General features: G+C 31.7%; 1 protein-coding gene and 1 long non-coding RNA gene across 4 annotated transcripts in view; one reads left to right on the plus strand and one right to left on the minus strand.

Moving 5' to 3' along the window:
- LOC118184001 (uncharacterized) overlaps window positions 1-21591 on the minus strand; it is a 143267-nt gene that overhangs the window by 49671 nt on the left and 72005 nt on the right. The window contains exon 1 of one of the 2 annotated variants that reach the window (XM_035353636.2): window positions 9019-9168. The exons of the other annotated variant lie outside the window; for it this stretch is intronic. The gene's annotated coding sequence lies outside the window, so the exon portion shown is untranslated. Of the gene's footprint in view, window positions 1-9018; window positions 9169-21591 lie in introns of those variants that run through there. 2 annotated transcript variants of the gene reach the window in all.
- Window positions 1-21591, plus strand: part of LOC146997819 (uncharacterized) — a 338237-nt gene that overhangs the window by 880 nt on the left and 315766 nt on the right. The gene's annotated exons all lie outside the window — the stretch shown is intronic.

A 21591-nucleotide genomic window follows, 5' to 3' on the forward strand; every position in this document is an offset into this window, starting at 1 on the left:
CATTAATACTTATACGAATTAAAATTTGTTATAAATAAACACAACTAAATTAGTTGACAGCGGTTTGATAAATTATTGTCTTACATTCTTATTATATAATTCTTATTAAGATGCAGTTAAGTAGTAATTTCTTCCGTCTTCGTGTAACGGAACTTATTTAGTATACGTTTTTTATTAATGCCGCAGCAAAATAAGAAACAAATATCTGCATTGGCAATTTGAATTTCCATGTTAGAAACTTTAATTTTTTTAATATTAATTGATTTTAAAAGAAACATTATTCATAAATCAATAATGTTTATTATCATTAATAATTGTAATAAGATATATTAAATTTTCTTCTAATAAAAATTAATAATTAATTCTAAATAAAATGATTGCCAATAAGATTGTATATTTTAAAATGAAATAGTTACTGAAAGAATGACAAATAAGTTAAAGGTTTTACTAGCCCAATAGGGCTATCTGTTTCGAAACTTTGCTTGAATTTTGCTTTGGTTCATTTTAATTCGCTGTTTCACTTTTCTTTCGAGTTTGTTGGCAGTCGGAAAAACGTAAAATATAATTCTTTGTTATTTAATCTATCTGTTATTAATTAACGAACTAAACTATTTAAAAGCAATAGATGCAGCTGTTAAGAATATTATTTTTTTACATTTTAGTCTGATTCATTTAAATACTTCATGATATATTTAATAAAACTTTTAAATATTTTTATAGAATTATATTAAATATTTTTTCACTTTTTAAATATACAGACGATATATAACGTTTCCATGTTAGTGTAAATGCACATTCTTCTAAAATCTTACAAAATATTTCTCTGCTCCACCTAACCCGTTTCTATCTATAATTCCTACTGATAAACCATACAAATCTTTAAGAGTCCTTTTGGACAATCGTTAAAATCTGAATACAACAATCTCAGTTTGCTATTTGATCATGTTATTGACTTAAAATCAATCTTCATTTCGTTGAAAATGTAAATATATTAAAATCTCGTGAAACGTTCACAGCATTGCGCCTTTTCGCACCAAAGATTATTTTCATGTGTTTCAGTTTTAAAAACAACAGGTGAGAAAGGGTAAAAAAGAATTTCAGAGACCTGTCTCTAAAATATTTTTATTTTAAGACCTATCTTAAATAATTACTAGTGATTTTTTTAAATAAAAGTTTTTTTCTCTAATATATAAGACAATTTCTACGATTTATTAAGCTTATTATTTGAAAGTGTAATATAATTTTCTCAAAGCTGTGGATTGTTGTCAAACATAATCTTCTTGTATATACAAGATATGACCGCAGTTTTTCGCTCTTTTAACTTGCTTTAATGAGGGACCATTTCAAGATCCTCTTTACATACCCTTTTCCTATTATATTTATCTTTATAATTTATTGCCAAGTGATCTGTATACTCTTTATAATATATATTTTTTTAACACTACGATTGTTGTTTATATGGCAGAGTGATGCAGAAACGAAGAATTGGATTAATTTTTTTCGTTAATTAATTTCCAGAGCACATTTGGTAATTCAAATATATTTTCGTTCTCGCAAATCAGCTTTAATATGATATCGAAACTGGTCCAGTAAAAACAGATTGTAGGACGATGGCAGAAAATTCTCAGTTTGTTATTTTAAAAGAGATACGTAATTTCATCGGTAACGATTGCTTCCCTAAATGTTGGTAGTTTTTCTCATATTCATTTCCTGGTAACTGAATAGGACACCTTCTACTGTATTTTTGTTGTATTTCCCATGTAATTTGAACAGTAATCCGTTTCTTTAAACAAACTTTTCCACAAAGGTATACCTCTCAATGTAAATAACTAAGTTTTAGGCCATAATAAATTACATTACATTATCAACAAAGACAATGTTAAAGGAATTTATATTTATTTTATATTGATAATTTTTGCAATTCACTTTTTTTTTGGTTTGAATTTTAAGTAATTATTTCATTTAAATAAATGACAATGCAAAAGGTATGTAGGAACTTCAAGGATTAAAACTTAAGGGGGAAAAATGCCTGCAAGTTTTTGTGCTTACTTCCAGCTGTTCGCTTGTTACAGTTTTCCTTACCATGCATTTAGCTCAAACAGGGTAGTAGTTAGTGACTCTGAATACCGTACCGAAGGGGACGGGTTCGAATAACATACATAAAATGTTATTTTTATGTTTGTTTAAATTTGCTTTAAATTAGTAACTCTGATTTATCTGTTTTTTAATTTAAGGAACATTACTTTTAAAAGGAATAATATTCATGCCGTTAGCACGTCCATGGGATTTATGCTCGATATCGATGTTCAGTTACTTCATGCGTTTCAATGGTTTCATGAATTACAATAGATCAAGATCCCAGACTGAAAATAAATAAATAATTTCGGAGATATAGTTACTGTTGTGTTATAATTAAATTAAGAAATCACATTTAGCAACTTGAATTTGATTATGTTCGAGCATTTGCAATTTCCCACAATCATCTGAGAGAAATTTCCGGAATGGATATGAACTTTATTACTCCAGCACTAATATTTAAACTTAAATATTTATTTGTTTTAAATATATTAAAAACAAATATTTGTGATTTTCGAAGATAGATAATGTAAAGATAAATATTTATGTATAGTAAAGTATAAGTTTCTTGGCAATAGTTTATTTCAGGTCACTAGATACTTAGCATATTTTGCTCAAGATTCTCAGAAATATTGCTAATATATATACTAACTTAAGCTCCATTGAATGCCATTTATCGACTATAATTTTTTAACTAATCAAAACGGTCATCCCGAATTGCTTTAAGTGAACTTATACTGAAAACTTGAAACATATTAGTGTAAAACGTAATCATATTTTTACTTTTTCTTAGATGACCGCTACGTTGAAAATCTAGAGTGAAGTTAGCACTGTACTATTGCGATAACCACGGTGAAGTCTGTCATAAATGTCAGCAGAGTTTTTATAACGGATATAAATGAATACGGTTTTGCTTATCAGACAAGGAAGAATAAGGTTTTACAAGATTACTTAATTAAACTATTTTAATAGGCCATAATTTGATACAAATTTATGCATCCATAGAATGCGTCAGTAACAAAGATTAGATTGTCTGGCTTCTTGTGAGGCTTAAGAGTAGCTAATTACATCTGAATATCAACCTGTATTTGCCAGTACGACTGTCATTGTATTCTCCAGGAGAATATCAAATTTTCGTTGCATACATTATACAATTTCCCCTCAGTAACCTTGCTCATAATCCACTGAACCTACTGAAGTTACCGTATCGTATCAGAAAAGATTAAAATTTGTGGTATGGTATTTACCGAATGATTATCGCACTCGCGCCATCGTAAATTGGAAGCTACTTGTATAAACACTTTTCAGTACATAGGTTCATCTTCTAGCTCGTCATTATTCAAACATTATTATAATTATTATTAGTAGAGATTAAATATGAAAGAGCAATATATTACGTTTTTCCGAATGGAAACAAACTCGCATGTAAAGTGAAACAACGAATTAAAGCGAAACAAAGCAAAAGAGACTGATAGCGCTTTTGGGCATTAGCTTAATTATAATTTTTTGTAACAGTTTCTATTTTAAAATAAACAGTCTTCCTGAGAGTCATTTTATTTATAATTGATTACTAATTTTTATTATAAGACCATTTTACATATCTTATTACAGTTATCAGCAGTAATAAAAGTTTTAGATTTATGAATAATATTTCTTTTAAAATCATATCTATATTAAAAAAACTGAAGTTTCGAGGCAGACTTGAATGAAAAGTAAAATCTTTTCATTGAAGTAAACAAAGCAAAATCTTGCTTCGAGACTAATAAAACCCTTGTGCTTTAATTACCTATAAATAAATTTTAATTAGAATAGAATTTAATTTGAATAATAATGAAATTTAATATCTTATTAAAACTTAGAATTAAATAATATAGCCGCTGATAGATAAGAAAGATAATATTATATTTTAGATAATTTTAATTAATGTAAAATGTAGCAAGGAAGTTTTGCACAATACGTAATAATCAAAAATTATATATACCTACAATGTTATATTACATATACAGATAGGAAAATCAAAATGACACGACACTGTACGCACTTGCACACATACATTTAATTACTCATAAAGTATGTAACGTAATCTAATCCTTGTAAATTAATATTTTTACTGGTTTCCCAACTTTTTCAATTGCCACATTTTCTTCATATACTTTCGTAAAATTAAATGTCTGATGCAGTTTACGGCACAATTTTTAAGAAATACATATATTTGAACATCTAGACGGCTAAACCCATTATATAAAAACGCGTCATATATAAGAAAAGCGCTAAAGTTATGAAGAATTATCATATTTTAGCAGCATTATTCAGGAAATGTATTACGTATCATGGTTTCAGCCAGCGCAAGAGTAGTACTCAAAACAACAGCATATCGAGCAGAATTATAACAAAAGAACATCGGATGTCAAAAATTTAAGCAAAAAAATGCTATTTCAGTTTAAAGAATTTCCAATCAAAATCAAGACACTTTCTCATAACGTATTGAGGTTTGTAAGTTCTTTACCACGACATGTCTTTTCCTTCGAAAGGAAACTTTCTGTAACTTTGTTTCTAATGGATCCGTATCACGAAACTCCCATCGTACTACTTTGCCTAGAGATATGGTTCACAAAGTGTAAACCGCGACCCACTAATGGGTCATCGCGAAGGGATTTTGAGTGGATCTTGGTAAGGTTCGAATTTTTTCCGATATATTTATGTATATTTATATTCAAATTATTAATTTATTGTTTTTTAACTAGTTATAAATTATTCTACATTTTTACTTATTATTAGCTTATTATTTTCATCATGAACTCTTTGCCTTTCCCCATCGATCACCCTTTCGCAGCAATTATATATAGGAAGGTCGGGAAGTCGAAATGTTTGGGAACCAACACCGTGATACCCCATTCTGGATTTTTAATGTTCCCTGTAAATATGTATTAACTTAGCATAGCCTTTATAAACGCACAGATAAAATTAAAAAATAAAATGTTTAAAAAATCAAACATGTAAACTTACTCACATTAAGCTTCATATTAATACGTTATATAACACAAATATAAAGAATGGTTTAAACAGTTGAAAAATCTCACAAATTTACAAACATTATATTGAACAATTTCGGGAATGATCCGGTTCTTAGGGAAGGCGAGTAACAGCTGATAATCGCTTATAGATATGAATTAAGGCATTGGAATTTATACAAAATTATTTAATTTACACAAAATATACAAAGTCTGTACATATAATCCCCACCTCAGTTTTCAATAAAGGTACTCTTGGATAGAATCCTGGGGTGTTCCACACCTCTTACATATGTAAAATACGCTTCCAACAACCTTTGAAACGATTTCAAAGCATCAACAAATTTTAAGTGCCTTCATGTTGCGACGATACTGCATTCACAAACTTCTATAATTAAACTAAAATTCGAATCCAAGCTTATAAATTTCTGCTACACACCATACTGTCAGGGTGCCTTTGAGAAAAAGGGAATTTTTATGGAATGTTCTCGAAAATAGCTTATTTCCAAGGGTTACGCATAAAGTGAGAATCTTTGATCTGGAAAGAAGAACGGCTGGTCATCAAAAGAGTGGCTGGCCAATGAACCTTAAGGTGACATTTTATGAGAATTTCTGTATTTCGTTTTCGCTAGCGGTGAATTCATGTATTTGTCTGCCGTTGTTGTGGCACCGTATTCGGGGTTTATTTATAAATTAAGAGACATCATAACATTCCTTTAAACACGCTTTTGCGTTATTCGCATATTAATCATTAAACAATTTTTGCAAGAGAATTAACTCACATACAGTATATTTCAAAACGATTGCACTTTTAATTATCTTCAAAACGCTGGTTCTTCTTTAATTCCAAATTAAATTAACAAATTACGATATACCTTCAGAATAAAACAACTGAGACACCTTTCAGTAAAAATATGTGTTGCATTTTAATTTGGTCTTCACAGGAGAAATATATTATGAAAACCAGGTATTTCATAACAAACATTGCCCCCCCCCAAAAAAAAAACACAACGATGAAAATAGTCTGAGCTAACACTGTAAACGGTTTCGTAAAATTTTAAGCAAATAGTGAAACTGAAGTTACGTGAATATGCCAATGGACACTAAGCTTATCTGATTACGAAAATGAATGCTTTCTTGTAAGACTTGCAAAGAATCTGCCCCATGTTTATATCACAGATACGAAAAACTGCAAAGCCCTAAGGTACCTAACACATTCGAGCTCTAGCAGCACAATCCAGAACGAAATGTCAGCATTTAAGGTTCTAACTTGCTCGGCTTCAGTGTGTAAAAATACATTGTTTAATTTTTTGAGAAACTACAATTACAAGCCCACGGTCAATTTTTCAACATATGTGTAATTCAGATATTCCAAAACAATTTTAGTAGACTTTCATAGATTAATGCAGTGTTTGGCGAACTGGGCGTTTTAATATACCATTTATCTTTATTTCTGCTTAATAAAACTGCACATCTATGGCTTGCAGCTATAATGAAAACTGAAGGAACATGTACTAGAACGATGTACATTTGCGTATGCAATGATTTGATGTAAAATGCGATTTTTATGGTTCTGCCATACGTTGAAAGTCATCACGGCTCTTTTACAAAGAGCTACAGAATTTTCCATTTGCTCTATGGCTTCTTGGGCTTTAGATTAAAACATTACAATCCTCTTTTTTGCTGCTTGCGAGATACATAACAAGTATACTGTAAATATACAATGCAGCGTAAGTACACTATGCTTTCAGGTAGCATTTACTTAACGTTTCTTTTCTTGTCACTGCTGTCTGAATATTGCGACTTTCTTGTATAATGCAGACAAACCTACTGACGAATGTATACGAACTTCTGGAATCAATAATTTCTTCGCAAAGTATACAAAATGAAAAACAATGTTCTTATTCACTCCAGTGTTATTGCATTTTGTGGCTATGTTATTTTCATGCGAGAAAATAATCCACCTTTACATATTCACTAATTGTTTGTTCCTTCCGACGTGTGTGTTAATATTTGTTTCCCAAAAGAGTCGGCTTGCTCTGTGTATAAGTTTTTATTACGGTTGACAGTACGTAATCCAGATTCCACAGGCATGTACTAATTTCAAAGATAAAATCAGTGCTTTAGGAAATTCCAGTAGCATCTTTTGTGCTTACAAGCTATCTTGATGTTATGCAGATTTGTATGAATATCAATCGATGGAACGAATCACAGTTTCTGCTGAAGTATCGTTATCTTCACTTCCGCCATGCTTCTTTTTTTAATCCTCGTAACGTGTAAAACTGAGCAGAGAAGCAATTTTAGATCGATATAAGTTTCAAATCCAGCTCGAATGAGTAATTTTTCTTCAGAGAAAAAAATAATAATACTTTTTTTCTTCAAATATCGCATTTAGTTTCTTTTCTTCCTTTTATTCATTTTTTAAAATTCTTCATAAGCAAAAATTACATTTAAAGTAATATAAATGTTCATTTTTATTACATCCCACTTACATCATATCAAATTTTATATTTCATTGTAAACGCATATTGTCTACATTGCGAAACAATAAATTGCAATATGAAATGTGCATAGTTTAGTTTTAGAAAAATTAAACAAGAAAGCTTTTTTTAATTACACAAAACTATTCTTACTGATAAATTTTCATTTTTCAATCAAACTTTAACGTAAGAAATTACTGTAGAAAATTACTTCCAATTTACTGGACTGCGCAGACAACAGGCTTTTTATTTTTATTTCATGCGGCCTAGAAATCTATCTGCTCTCAGGCATGTAATTTTAAATTTATTTTAAAATCTTAACAGTGCATTGTTAACCTAACTAGTAATTTAGCAATTTAAAAGCAACGTACGTACGTGTATGTAATATTATTTTTAATAATATGTTACATATATATGTAATTAGTAATAGTATTTAATTACATAAATTCATACTCTTCACGATACATGTAATTGGTATAATTTGTAATACATTAAATTGCTAATTTTATGAATATTTGTAATTAATAAAAAATTATAATTCTTCCTTTCTGTAGGAAATATATAATCAGAATCTTTGAACTTAACATTGTAGTTTGTTTTATTAATATTATTTATGAAGTACAGACACTTAAAATCAAAAATACACCCTCATGCACAAAAGTGAACTATTGCGCACATTCTTTTCCAAATTTTTGAGAATTTCTTCGGCTCTTGTGTAACAACATAATGTTTAAGACACAATAACACGCCGAATAAATACTAATTCAGAAGTCAAACAAAAAAAAATCAGCGTTATATTTACAAAATTTTCACAGGACTAATTTGGAAGGTTTTACCGAACCACCATCCTCAGCTGCAAAACCGTATCTTGTTCATTTGCGGTTTTGCAGCTGAGGATGATGGTTCGGTAAAACCTCCGAAATTAGTCCTGTGAAAATTTTGTAAATATAACGCTGATTTTTGTTGTTTGACTTCTGAATTAGAACATAATGTTTATTAAAACGTACACACAGCATTTAAGTAAATTTAATTAGAATTATATATAATTGAGTTTATATCTATTTCAGTGTTTCATATCACACATATTTCAAACATTTCTAAAGCATCAAAATGAAAAGTTTTAATAAATATATCACTTGTACATAATAATAAAAACAAACATTTTCGATTATTAAAAAAAATGTCTTTAAATGTTTTTTCACATTTTATTGTAAGCAATTTTTAATGCACCAGCATCTATGAAAACTGAACTGAATACCCTTTTTCTGGCTATTTTATCCATATTCCTTAGAATTTTTCTTCAAAACAACAGAAAATACAGCTCTTCTAGATTCCGAATGTTATGTTTATAGACAGTAAGTAATTTGACCCGCTGCCTTACTTCTTCACGCGTTACTAAGGCTGCACCGGAGTTAACAAAAAATAAATAATAGAAGCAAACTGACACTTACCAGTGAATGAAGTAAGTTCCAGATTACTTTTACAAAAGAAAACAAAACTCAATGCCTCGCGTTGAAAGAAGAACATCTATATGAACCCAAAAAACCAGAACTAGACCTTTAAATACGAGTCAGCCATTGACCCACATAAGCAATGAACAACCTGTGGAATTCACGCTGCCATCTATCGGCAGATTCGAGAATATGAATTCCAGACATTTGTTTGGGTGCCCCTACCGCGTGCTCTTCCTAACCTCCTAGCCTCAATGTCTGGCTATCGCAGTAAGCGAATACAGAACGATCGATGCTTGTAAAACGCGAAGGAAATTATGTTTTTCACATTTCCCTTTCGATACATAATTTACCTGTCAAAAACAAATTTTATATCAGTATGAAGCTCACTGTTAATTGTGTCAGCATCTTTTCCCAAAGAATGGGAATGTGAACATGAGAACTCAATAAACTAGACAACTCCCAGGGAGAGCGACCCTTTTACCTTCAAAATAACATTTTGAGAAGCTAAATTTTATAATTAAGGTCTTTAAATAGAAAACACATGGTTTAAAGGTTTTCAGTTAATTTTATTCCTTCCGAAAGTTTAGTAAAGGGCATACTAGAGATTTACTAACCGTAAAAGGAATCTTTCCTTGACATATTTGTTTAATAAATTAAAAGCTAGCCGTATTCAGAAAAGACGTAGTCAGTATATTCTTCTAACTCGGTGAAATAAATGCGCACTTAACAAATAATTTTGACGAAATATTAAGCATTAATATGATTTCCAAAGAATGGCAAAGAAACTAACTATCAGTCGAATTATTCATAGTTGTGTGGAAAATAACTATCTGTCAGGTTAAGCTGTTTGAATACGACAAAGCATACGAAAGCTCTCTGCCTGTGGGAAGGGATGCATTCGTAGAGGTATTTATAATAATAATAATAATAATAATAATAATAAAAAAAAACTAAGAAAACCAACAAGGCAACTAGCCCTTTTCGTTTGCGTTCGAACCCGCGTCAGACTACGGCCGTCTCAATCATTCGGGCACTAGTGAGAGAACTATTTACTAGCAAAGTTCAGAATAACAGACATTAGAATTTCTCATGTAACTATGACTGAATTAAAATGGCGTGGCTTAATGGAATGGTATCAAATATTTAATTATTTTTAATGAATAAGTAAGCTTATTAGCTTATTGCAGCATTTTCTTGGAATGAGTAAATGTCTGAAAAAAAAAAAGAACATTCCTGATTCAGTTAATGAACGTAATCCAGTATAGGCCCCAAACATTATATATCTCAAAATCGAAAGTTTTCATATCTCTTTACCTTTGCTACAGAACAACATAATACGAAGTAAATTGAACAAATTATAGGTGTTCCTTTTTTAGCAGACTGCATGCTTATTAGCGACCAAGCTTTTGAGTTGGCAGTCGTAGGAGAAAAGATTGGTAAGTGCCTTCTATGTCCGCTCACTGCAATCTGCTTTGAGGGACGATATGCCTTTCGAAGATCCCCTTTCCCAGAAAAATTTAATTGTGTTTATAAACACTCACAAGAACACACTTTTGGAGTGAGTTAAACCTAGAAGGAAAACCAACAATGATAGTTCCATTGTATTCCATTTAATAATGTATCTATAATTCAGGTCTATCCTTGTCGTTAGTATAAACTGCATCTTTACCATAATGAAAGATGTTATCATTTTTGATAAATTTTCATATTAATGGTACTGAAATTAGTTATTTACTTAGCAAAAGCTGCTTTGATTGTAAACTTCCAGTGTTAATATATTTTTGCTTTTCTTCTGAAAATAGTACTATTTACCACATTGACAGATTTACAATATATTCTTTGTAAAGAATTAATTTAGGAAAATTTTACTCAAATGCTGAAATCATTTTAAAAATTTTATATTCAATTTATGTTTTATTCTTGGTTTACAGCTACAATTTCTGATATCTTAAGACTGATTTTAACGACATTTCTTAAGATATTATAATAAAATATTTTAATTTTGTACAAAAGCCCTTTGTTGATATTTTGGCTAAAATTTGTACTTGTTTACTTTCGCTATTTTCACGTTCATGCGTTATCTAAGCTTATTTTCGATACTTTGTGCTAATAAAGAAAATTGTATATTTGAGAGCTATTATGTAAAATTCATAAATCAGTTTTGTTCAAAATCAAGTGTGTGTTAAGTCGTTGAATAACTCTTTTCTTTTTTAGAATCAAAATTTTGCAGATTAGCGCTTTTAATGTGATGCTTCTTCAATTTACAAAAAAACTTCTGTTTCCAAGATATATAACGTTTTCGTGAAAACAGTTTTTATTCATTATTCTAATGGTATAAGTGTCTAAAAATGTCCCCATATTAAAAATAAGAGTTAAGATAATAAATATTCTAAACATGGAAGTGTATTAAATTGCTACATTTTTAAGTAAATTACTGCAATAACTTCGAATTTATCATTGTAAAGTTTATTTAAGATAATAGTATTAATTCTGCCCTATTAACTTTCGTTTTTTTTCGTTAACCTTCAATAAAATATAAAATTAAATTACGAGTGAATGTATAATTTAGTAGGTTTGGGAAAGCACTCGATGAGTAGTTAAGTTATCTATCTGTACGCCGATCTGATGTTAAATGGTTATTAAGTACACAAGGCGACTAATCATTAAGTCATTGATTCTTATTCACATATTTAAGCATTTATATTTAAACAGTAGTGGATAAGTTTCGCTAAATTTTAGTTTTATGTGCAGCACGCAGTTTTAATAAACTTTAAGATTTATCTCTAGTTTTTATCTCTCGTTCCATGTTCTTAGACGTATATTTAAGACGAAAGAATAATTCTTCAGAATCACAAGAAAGTTAAGCAAGGAATAACTTAGCAGTTAATTAGGTTTAATCTTCCATCGTGAAATTTAAAACACAGCACAAAGAAGAAGCTAGTTACTACGAAATAAAGCGAAATATTGAGAGTTTTCATTTCTTAGAATAGCATATGTTTTAAAATAAAAATTTAATAGCTTTTTAAATCAAACTGGTTTTTGAATTTCAAAAGTGTAAAATGATTCAAATTTACTGACCCAGTTGATGACGTTTCCTTAAGTGACGTTTCCTTAAGTGATTTAAGCCAGTCAATCACAACATACGGTATAGCTTGATTATCACAGCCAACCGACACTATCATCGGCTCTTATATCATGCAACTTGATATTTTGGGAGAGTATTACTAAAAGTTTCTAGAAACATGCATGATCTCTTGTAGAGACATTAGGTTATTTCGAAGCAGGAGATATGAAAAATGAGCAATATCCTCCCTGAGATTCGAACCACGGACCTCTCGAATACGCGCCGAGTGTGCTGACCACTACACCACGAAGGCATGCTAAGAAGGCTGGAGAAATACCGTATGCACTAAACTTTTGAAAACTCTAAACTTTGAATACGATTATTGTCTTTTCATTTTTCATAGCACATAAAATATTTGTAGGGTAAAGGGGAAGAGTTTATGTCTTGTTTCCCCTTTTGTGTTCGCACATTTCATAAATAGAATCGTTTAAAATTGGGTCAATCAATTTGATCATCCCAGTATCTCTTCAAATACTGTTTTAACTAATTAAAATAGTGTAAATCACTTTTTTGTACCATACAGAGACAGACTACCGAGCAATTTTGAAAAAACAACTGATGAATTGAAACATGCTTTACAGGAAGCCTCTGTCTCGATCCCATTTATCTCCTAAAAAGAATGTAATAAAAGACTCGGAAAGGTATTTCTCCCACTTTCTTAGCATGCCTTCGTAATAGGCGATTGGGTCCCCTAATCCCCAGCCTCCCAACAGGTAGGGAGCATATAAGGAATTTCTTCTGCAGTCTTAGAATGCCTTCGTAGTGTAGGTGTCTGCACGCTGGGCGCGTATTCCAGAGGTCTGTGGTTCGATTTCCGGCAAAGGCGTTGCTCATTTTTCCCATCTCCTGCTCCAAAAAAATCTAATGTCTCTACAAACCCTGCACATTCAATTGCATGTGGATTAAAATATCCATTAATCTTCGAATAACTAGCTGATTGAGTACTCTGTCTTATATTACGATTCGTTGATTAGACTAACTTTGTCTCGACTTCATATTCTGGAGAGAATGTCACAAAGGCTTAGGAGTGTATAAACTAGTGTGTTCAATTCGACGGAACTTTTGGATAACTAATCAGTTGAATACATATTATACTTTATATTGCTACTGGTCAATTAGGATTTAGAGTATGGAAAATCTCTGTCTTGATTAAACGTCATATGCTAGAGGAAGTGTAACAAAACATATAACCTCAGCTCGACCGGAGCCTTTGGACAATTCACCTCTTGAGTACAAGCTTTACATTAAATTGTTAGAATATAGGGATTGTCCAGACGCAATTTATTTTAGTAAAATAGTAACATACATCATATATGTTACTGGCAAAGTATGAAACGCCGGCATTCTATAGGATGTCTAGGCACTGTATGTAATGCCGGACTTTTTTAGGCAAAGTATGAAATATGAGAATTATTACAACTTTCCCTAGGCATTGTATATAATACCTACTCATTCTATAGAATGACAAAGGCTCTTTAGGCAAAGAATGAAAAATATTTAAGATAAGGCTATTATTTAAAAGACGTTCATTCCTCAAAAATACAAATGTTATTTTGAAAATTAATGGAAGGGTGCCATTAAAAACTGTTATTCGAAATAAGTAAACAAATAGTGAGATGATTTTGATGCAACATAATAAATTTGTATTTTCTATCTGGCCGAGACTGTGTATTAGTAAGATCTACCTGAAAACGGAAATTAAATTCAGAAACAATCATAAGTTTCATATTAGTGCTCTTTCAATTACCTTTTCGTTTTTTCTGGCAGGACTCCCAAAGGTGGTTGTACAGTTCGATATCATTACGTGTAACGTTTTTGTATTGGGTTGAAAGTTCTTTCAACATTCTGTCACCCCGTCCGTGTCCAGTACTGAGTTTAGTACAGAAAATAACTCAGCGTTCGTGACGCAATACTGTGTAGTATTGACTCTTTCTTTAACAGGATTAAATGAATGTACTTTCGTTTTTCACAAACATCACAACCTAGCGATACAGCGGCCAGTAGTTCCATGGTTCCTTCTTAGTAGCCATTTTGGCTTTTTTACATCATTTATTAATTTCTTTATTTATTAACTATTACACATTTTATAAACTAACTATTTTTTACATTATTTATTAACATCATTTATTAACTTATCATTTATTAAGTTCATTTATTAGCTTCTTCTTTACATCATTCTTCCTGGGCTTCTTCCTTGGCATTCTATAGAATGCCCAGGAAATGTGGGAAATATTAATCGTCCGGCAATGTAATATAAATTAGATTGCCGGCTAGTTTTACGCATTATATCAGATTTCAAACTTTGTCAGTAACATATATATTTAATAATACCATACATACTTAGTAATAATATATGTTCACTAAATACTGGGAAAATTAATACTTTGGTATGAAATATAGGATACATATAATATCCTCACGATTTTGTATAACCTGCTCAAAATGTCTAATGTTTAAAAAAATCCTAACAGTAATAATCCACCTATTAAAAAGGAAAACTCCCATCCAGAATAAAAACGTGCTTTTCAGTTCGTTTATTGCCGCGTGCCATGCTGAGATGCTATGTGGCCGCTAAAATAGTGGTAATAATTCATAAAAACATTTGTTTAAGCTCTAAAATGCAATAGAAACTCAGTTTTTTTAGTTTCTAGATAAGTTGAACTATTATTAAAATGAAGAATTCGAAATCGATATTAAAGTTTCTTGATAAATATAACTTTTAATTACTCGACTTTTTCTACTTCTTCGACTTTTGCCCTGGATGCTTTCAGTTTCGGTTTGATGTTCAACTGCAAAGTAAATAATATTATGAAAAATCTCTTTAAAAATGAATTAACAGCATTTCCGAATTCGGTTTTGAAACAGGAGAAGTTACAAAACGAATGTCCTCAGTTGTAGATAACGTAAGAGAAAACTCTTAATCAATCATAACTACTTGTTTTTTTTACACGTTTTGATTAGTGGATAAAATATGTTAAATAATCGTATTTAAATGCTTCCAATCAGAAGGTGAAAGTAATTATTTTGAAATGTTTTTCGCACTCAGAAACAACTATACTGTTGAACATTAAAATTATTATACCTAGAAGTAAAGCAGTCAGCAGAATGATATTTCTTTAAAAAATACACGCTGTAAGGGAAAGATGAGATGTTTGAAATTTCCGATCATTTTGAGGCAAAAACGAGCTGAAATCAATATCCCAAGCATCCGCTTGAAGCAGATATGGGTATTGCTTGATATGCGGTTTTATTTCTATGGTAGAGCTAATCTCTTGTACTGACTATCAGATGTTGTCTTGATAGCCTTTACAGCAACTGACCAGACGTTTCCGTTGTTGAGAAATTTTTAGAATGCATCAGGCACGACAAGAGATTTCTCATTATGCCCTTGCATAATGCAGGAGACAGGAGACCACTGGGTGAGCAGCTGTGCCGCCATGAAGACTTTCAGCTTTATTGCTCACTCAGTGGGACCACGTTTATTTAAAATTTTATGTTACAATAAAAATTTTGATTTTGATGTACACATAATTTTGACATACAGTGACAAAATTCATAAAGATATTAACAGAAATTTTGATTATACGTACATAGAATATAGAATGCGTAATGTAGAGTACAAATAAAGATTTAGATAAAAATTTTTGGTTATATACATAATAAATAAAATAGGATTTTGATGGTATGTTGAATTGCAATAATAGTTCACAGTTGATAAATAGTTAATAATTCATAAATAGTTCACTGTTCATTATAGTGCACAATTCATAAGTCTGTTAAAGTTTATTTATCTGTTGAAGTTAATAGTTAGTCTGAAGTAAGTTCTGATTCGGCGCGTATTCGAACCTGGACCTCTCGAATACGCGCCGAGTGAGCTAAGCATTACAACACGAAGGCATGTAGAAAAGACAAAGTCTGTACGGTTTCGTATTTTCTGTTGAAATTATAGTATTATCATTATGATTTTAACAGTCTAGGTCTGGCTTTACACCTTAGAACATAAATATAAATAATCTATTAGTCAACCCCTCCGTTGTTTAAAACTGCATTTGCAGACAGTTTGCTTTAAATTTTTCTAGGAGAGCTTTATATAATATTCGTTTTTGCCAGTTAGACTGATGGCGACTTACTCTTCGAATCTGCAGAAAATATTTTAAGTACTTTTCTCTCCTACTCGATAGAAAATGATGATGGAAAAAGCCCATTGAATTCTTTCAACTACAATAAATTATTAAAGATCTTCATTTATTGTTGAAAACACTTTTGGAGGCAACAATGAAGTCCAGAAATTAATATATAAGCAATGTATTGTGTCTTTCATTTCTTGTGGCACTTGAGCTTGGCGACATGCTCTTATGCAAAAGTTTAACAATAGGAATATAATAAAGACTCAGCAGAGGATTCGTTTTTACATTATCAGTAGCTAATGAGCACAAAATTGTGAAGTTATTTTTTTTCTTGTAAGCGAACAGTTTGGAAAGTAAGTACAGAAATAATATTTCATTGTAGTGATAAATTCTTTAGAAAGTTACATAAATGGAAATCTACTCTCTTGTGATATTCCTTATCGACCTGCTCTACAACTCATAAATTTCTGTTATTATGTAGAAAATGCTGAAATGTTTTCATGTAATTTGTGTCGCAGGTGGAAGTAAAATGAATAATAAGGTTGGTTGGAATTTTTTCCTTTTGAAGACCAGTCTGATGCTTGTTATCTTAAGCATCATACACGAAATGAATGCATAATTTTCGAACAGAGCGTCTCTATATTTATCTTGCATTCAAGTGGATTAAACAAAACGGAATTCCATCTTCAAGGTACCTTGTTGGTTCTGAATCTCTTTCTTGTCTTTACCTTTCAAGTAATATTACTAGCAAAGACACGTTGGTAATTGAAACCCTTTTAACTATGAGTTCACTTTAGAGAAATTGCTGTTTGTTTATGATCGTGGTCATCATAACATTTATGGAAAGGAAAGAGCTGATTTTGTTTAAAACTAAAGATGCCTTAAATCTACCCATCGGCTTTAATATTAGCATTTCGAAAGGGAGTTTGGAAATTCTTTTATTATAGCAAGCTGTTGTTTTAATGAAATGAATGCATATCATCTTGTAATGCTGGATACATAAAAAAATTCTTTTTTTCTGTTAACCTTAGACTATCTTTCGAGTTTTTCACTATTAGAAATTTTTAATTATCTCAATTATTATCTGGTCACAAAATCAAGTAACTTATTTGATTACTAAAACAAAGTGACCTCTAGAAAGAATTTATGAAAAACTGATACGGCTTCCGGGCAGAGAAATCAGTATCATACGCATTCATAGAAATGAAGCCAAGCTATCTTAAATAACAAAATAAATGGGTATTACACAGTTATGGAATACCCTCGATACTCTTTGGTTACCATCTAGTCTTCATGTTGTCAAGAATGTCACATGCGAAGACAACTAATCTGAAATTTTCAACAATTACCTTACAGATAGAACATATCTCACAGTGCACAATTCAGGAATCATTAGCAGTATACTACAAGACAGAGTTGATCTCAGAGTTCCTATGCAAAGTCTGTCAACAGTCACAGGAGATCCCAAAGGGATCAAAGAAATTTTAAAGGGTATCAGTGATGTTCAATGGGCTGACTGGGAGTCGACACTCGAATATGCACAGGTACTTTCAAGTATACAGTATTACTAATAGTTAATGCTGGATAATTGATAATTAATTGTTTATTGATGTAAAACTATATCATGCAGTAAGAAAGAGATCATCTTAATGATTAATTAATGGAAGCAGACTTTAGTTGAGTCGATAATTTATTATCGACAGCCAGAAACAGATTAAATATATTCGAACGAACGTGGGATCTATGTTAAGAAATTTTACATAAAATATTAAAAAACTGCATCGAACTTTTGTCTAATTCAAATCTCTGATTTTGTTTTATAAGATCTGACTTTCTCAGCTATCATGGAATATCTTTAGATCTCAAAGTTCAACCTGGCGAATTCTCGCAACAGGCGTGAAGATGAATACAACACGGAAAGGATGTAAAAAGACCCTTTTTATTTATCGCAAATCTTTAACAGAGAGGCACGGTCTCCGTGTTTACAAAAGCATCTACTTACTTTTAGGAGTAGAAGATAGGCTACAGAGCAGTACAAACGGCTCGAAATTTCAACGAAATATGGGGCAATAAAAATGTTAATGAATCTACAGAGCACCAAAAGTTGCGCCGGGGAGACTTTGACTTGGAAGATCAAGAGTGTCGTGGACGCTCTTTAGCTGTTGATGACAACGATTTGAAGACTTTAGTTAAAAATAACCCGTGCACAACTGTTCGAGAGCTTCGCATAAGTAAAACAACGATTTCTGATCACTTGAATCGTATAGGAAAGTCAAAGAAAAACTGGGTATTCCTGGTCTAGAACATTATTTACAATAGTATTTTTAATGACCACTCACAATCCACACTGTGTCATAATATATACCGACGAAGCAGTCTTTATAGTCAGAAGAAAATCCTAACACGAAATAGAGCTAAACAGTAATAAAACTATCGAAATATTGCGTAGACTCTGTACAGATATCAAAACTTCAAATTTCTGAAGCTAATTCGTCTGCTTTAACTATCCCTAGAAAAAGGAATAACATTGACCAGCAACCAAAGTTTGAGATGCATAGAAAACTTACCAAATGTGTCAAAAACAGCTCGGAAGCAAAATTAAAAGTCTTGAATCTCGTTCAGTGGCAACACACTTCAAGTCGCGTGATCATGAATGCCATTGTAACATAACATGACGTGACGTAACACGCCAAAAAATTTGGAAAGATTTCGCTAAGGTATTTGTTATATCAAAAACATTTTGTTTTATGCTGCTAAGTATGTTGAGAGTGATACAAAAGTATCTGGCAAAAATGTGCAAGCGTATAGAGGGAATGAAACCTGTGTGCAGAAATCCCATGTTAAGGTGTTAAAGGGTTGAGTAGTAGATAAAAGCGTTTTGATGGTGTAAACTCCATTTCTGATGCGAATTTGGAAATAATGCATCCCTACACGACCGTGGATCTCTGCGATATTCATTTTATCCACAAGGCTGCAAATTTAAACGCAGCAGCTACTTAAAGGACGCCCAGGAATCGTTTTCTATGCCTCCTTTGAATAACTGCTCCATTTTAGCCGCAGCATAACAGAACAAATGCATGTTGGGAATTTCTGCGTTCCTGTAACAATACATATAACTCGAAATTCGATCGGAGAACGAAGATTTACTCCGGCAAAATGCTTGTATCTACTGCACAAGAGCTCTCTGTAGAGTTATTACGTTATTTCGAAGCAGGAGACATGAAAAATGAGCAACGCCTTTGCCGGGACTGGAACCACGGATCTCTCGAATACGCGCCAAGTGTGCTGACAAATACACCACGAATGCATGCTAAGAAGACGGGCGAAATACCTTATATACTACCCCTTTTAACGGGCGAGTGGGGATTAGGGGTTTCAATCGACAAATCCTGGGGGTGGATAATCATCACCCATCAACGTTTTTAGTTCTGGCGTCACTGTGGAGTCATTAGGTTAATTCGAAGCAGGAGACATTAAAAATGAGCAACGGCTTCGTCGGAACCACGGACCTCTCGAATACGTGCCGAGCGTGCTGACCACTACGTTACGAAGGCATGCTATGAATGCGAGAGAAATAAATACCGTATACCATCTAAATAAATACCGTATCTCAACGTGTTTTTACTGCACATGCATTCATTTACAAAACATACAAACATACTTATTTAGGCCTCCTCTACTATCCTTTAAATTTTTATCAAATATTTTCTAGCCAGCCTGTGTTTTAGAAATGCATTATATTAAATTGCAAGTATGCATAAAAGCTGTTAGTTCTGTAGATTGCAAATTACATCAATTACATATTTTATTAAAAAAATAAAAGAAAACTATGACTTTTATCGCTTTTGTGCCACTCGGTTTGTAAAGTACATGGAGTTGTAATTTGTCAGATAAATTAAACATCTTATGCACGTTGAACGCTAACTTATGCAAACATAGACTAATTTGGAAAATAGTCTTTTATTTACCAAGCTAGTCTATGTAGACATCTCGTGCATACAATGGCAATAATTACAAAATCGGGTAGGTAACAAATACTCTTGTAGTGTAGTGTAAAATTCGTATAAATTTAAAAGGCAGCTCTGTAGACTTTTATAATGTCAAAATTGGAATGCAGAAAATGCATAGCAATTTCTCATCAAAATTTGAATTTTATTTATTTTTAAAATATTCTCATGCTGAGCATTTAAAAGTTACGTATATAGTTTGTAAAAGATCAGAGAGGTCAAATCCTACTCGATTGCTTGACAAAATTATAAAAACGTACCATTGCACAATCATCACGATTTGAAAACGGCAATGTTCATTGCCAAACATATAGAGCTGTGCTATTCGTTCTTGAGCTGATTCAGAGAACGGATTCGCTTTGCTAAGCGATAGACTGCCTAATTTGGACGAATGTGAAGCACTGACAAATTTTTCTTCTAGATTTCAGCGTTATTGGCAAGCAAGAAGTTTAATGGCCTAACGTCCAATGTAACTGGCATTTGACAAATAAAAATAAGTAAACTATTTCGACCCACTAATCGTTCGACAGTTCTCGCTCTTCGCTCCATCCTTGCTAACAGTTCCCGATCCCACTGTTCGTTCCATCCTCGCTAACCGTTCTTAATTCGTTACTTTTTCCAGGCTCTTTTCATCAAAGTTTTTTTTTTTTATTGAGCGATGAGTTGACGATTGAGACGATCGAGTTGACGATTATTGATGATCGAGTTACTGACGATTGAGCAAAAAGAACTAATTCGGTGAATGAGCGGTTCTGATCTGATACCATAAAAGAGCGGGTTTACCCCTCTCTGCACAGAAAGAGTACACTTTGTGTTTGGTTTGTGATTTCTACTGTGTTAGATTCATGCCTGTTTTGTTAAGTATCGGGTCTCGAATTTGTTTTATTATCGATTTCTTATTTTGTAACACTTTAATGAATTTTTAATTAACAAACTCAACGATTTTAAAGCGAACAATGGCAACACTATACGGAAAAAACAATGCGCGAGACTGTTTATCGGAAATTCTAAAGATATGCTCATTTTAGTATTATTTTGCGACATTGCTGTCGAACTGAATTTTATGGTTTAAATGTAAAAAACATGATATTTAATAAATAAAGGTAACATACAAAACATTACAAAAACGCCCCTTTGGACGTAATTCTTTTTTTATGGTTATAAAATTTCGGAGGCTCCATCTGTAATTTTGCTTAACTAGGAAAAGCATGTACGCATAAACAGCTTCGTAGCTAAGTCAAAAGAAAGTACCATCGTAATAGTGAAACAATAGTGTATAATAAGTATTTAATATATTTAATTAATACATCGT

This window comes from Stegodyphus dumicola, chromosome 4, assembly GCF_044657685.1.
Source record: "Stegodyphus dumicola isolate Sdum_Otavi_A_Nest chromosome 4, ASM4465768v1".
NCBI classification, from domain to species: Eukaryota; Metazoa; Arthropoda; class Arachnida; order Araneae; family Eresidae; genus Stegodyphus; species Stegodyphus dumicola.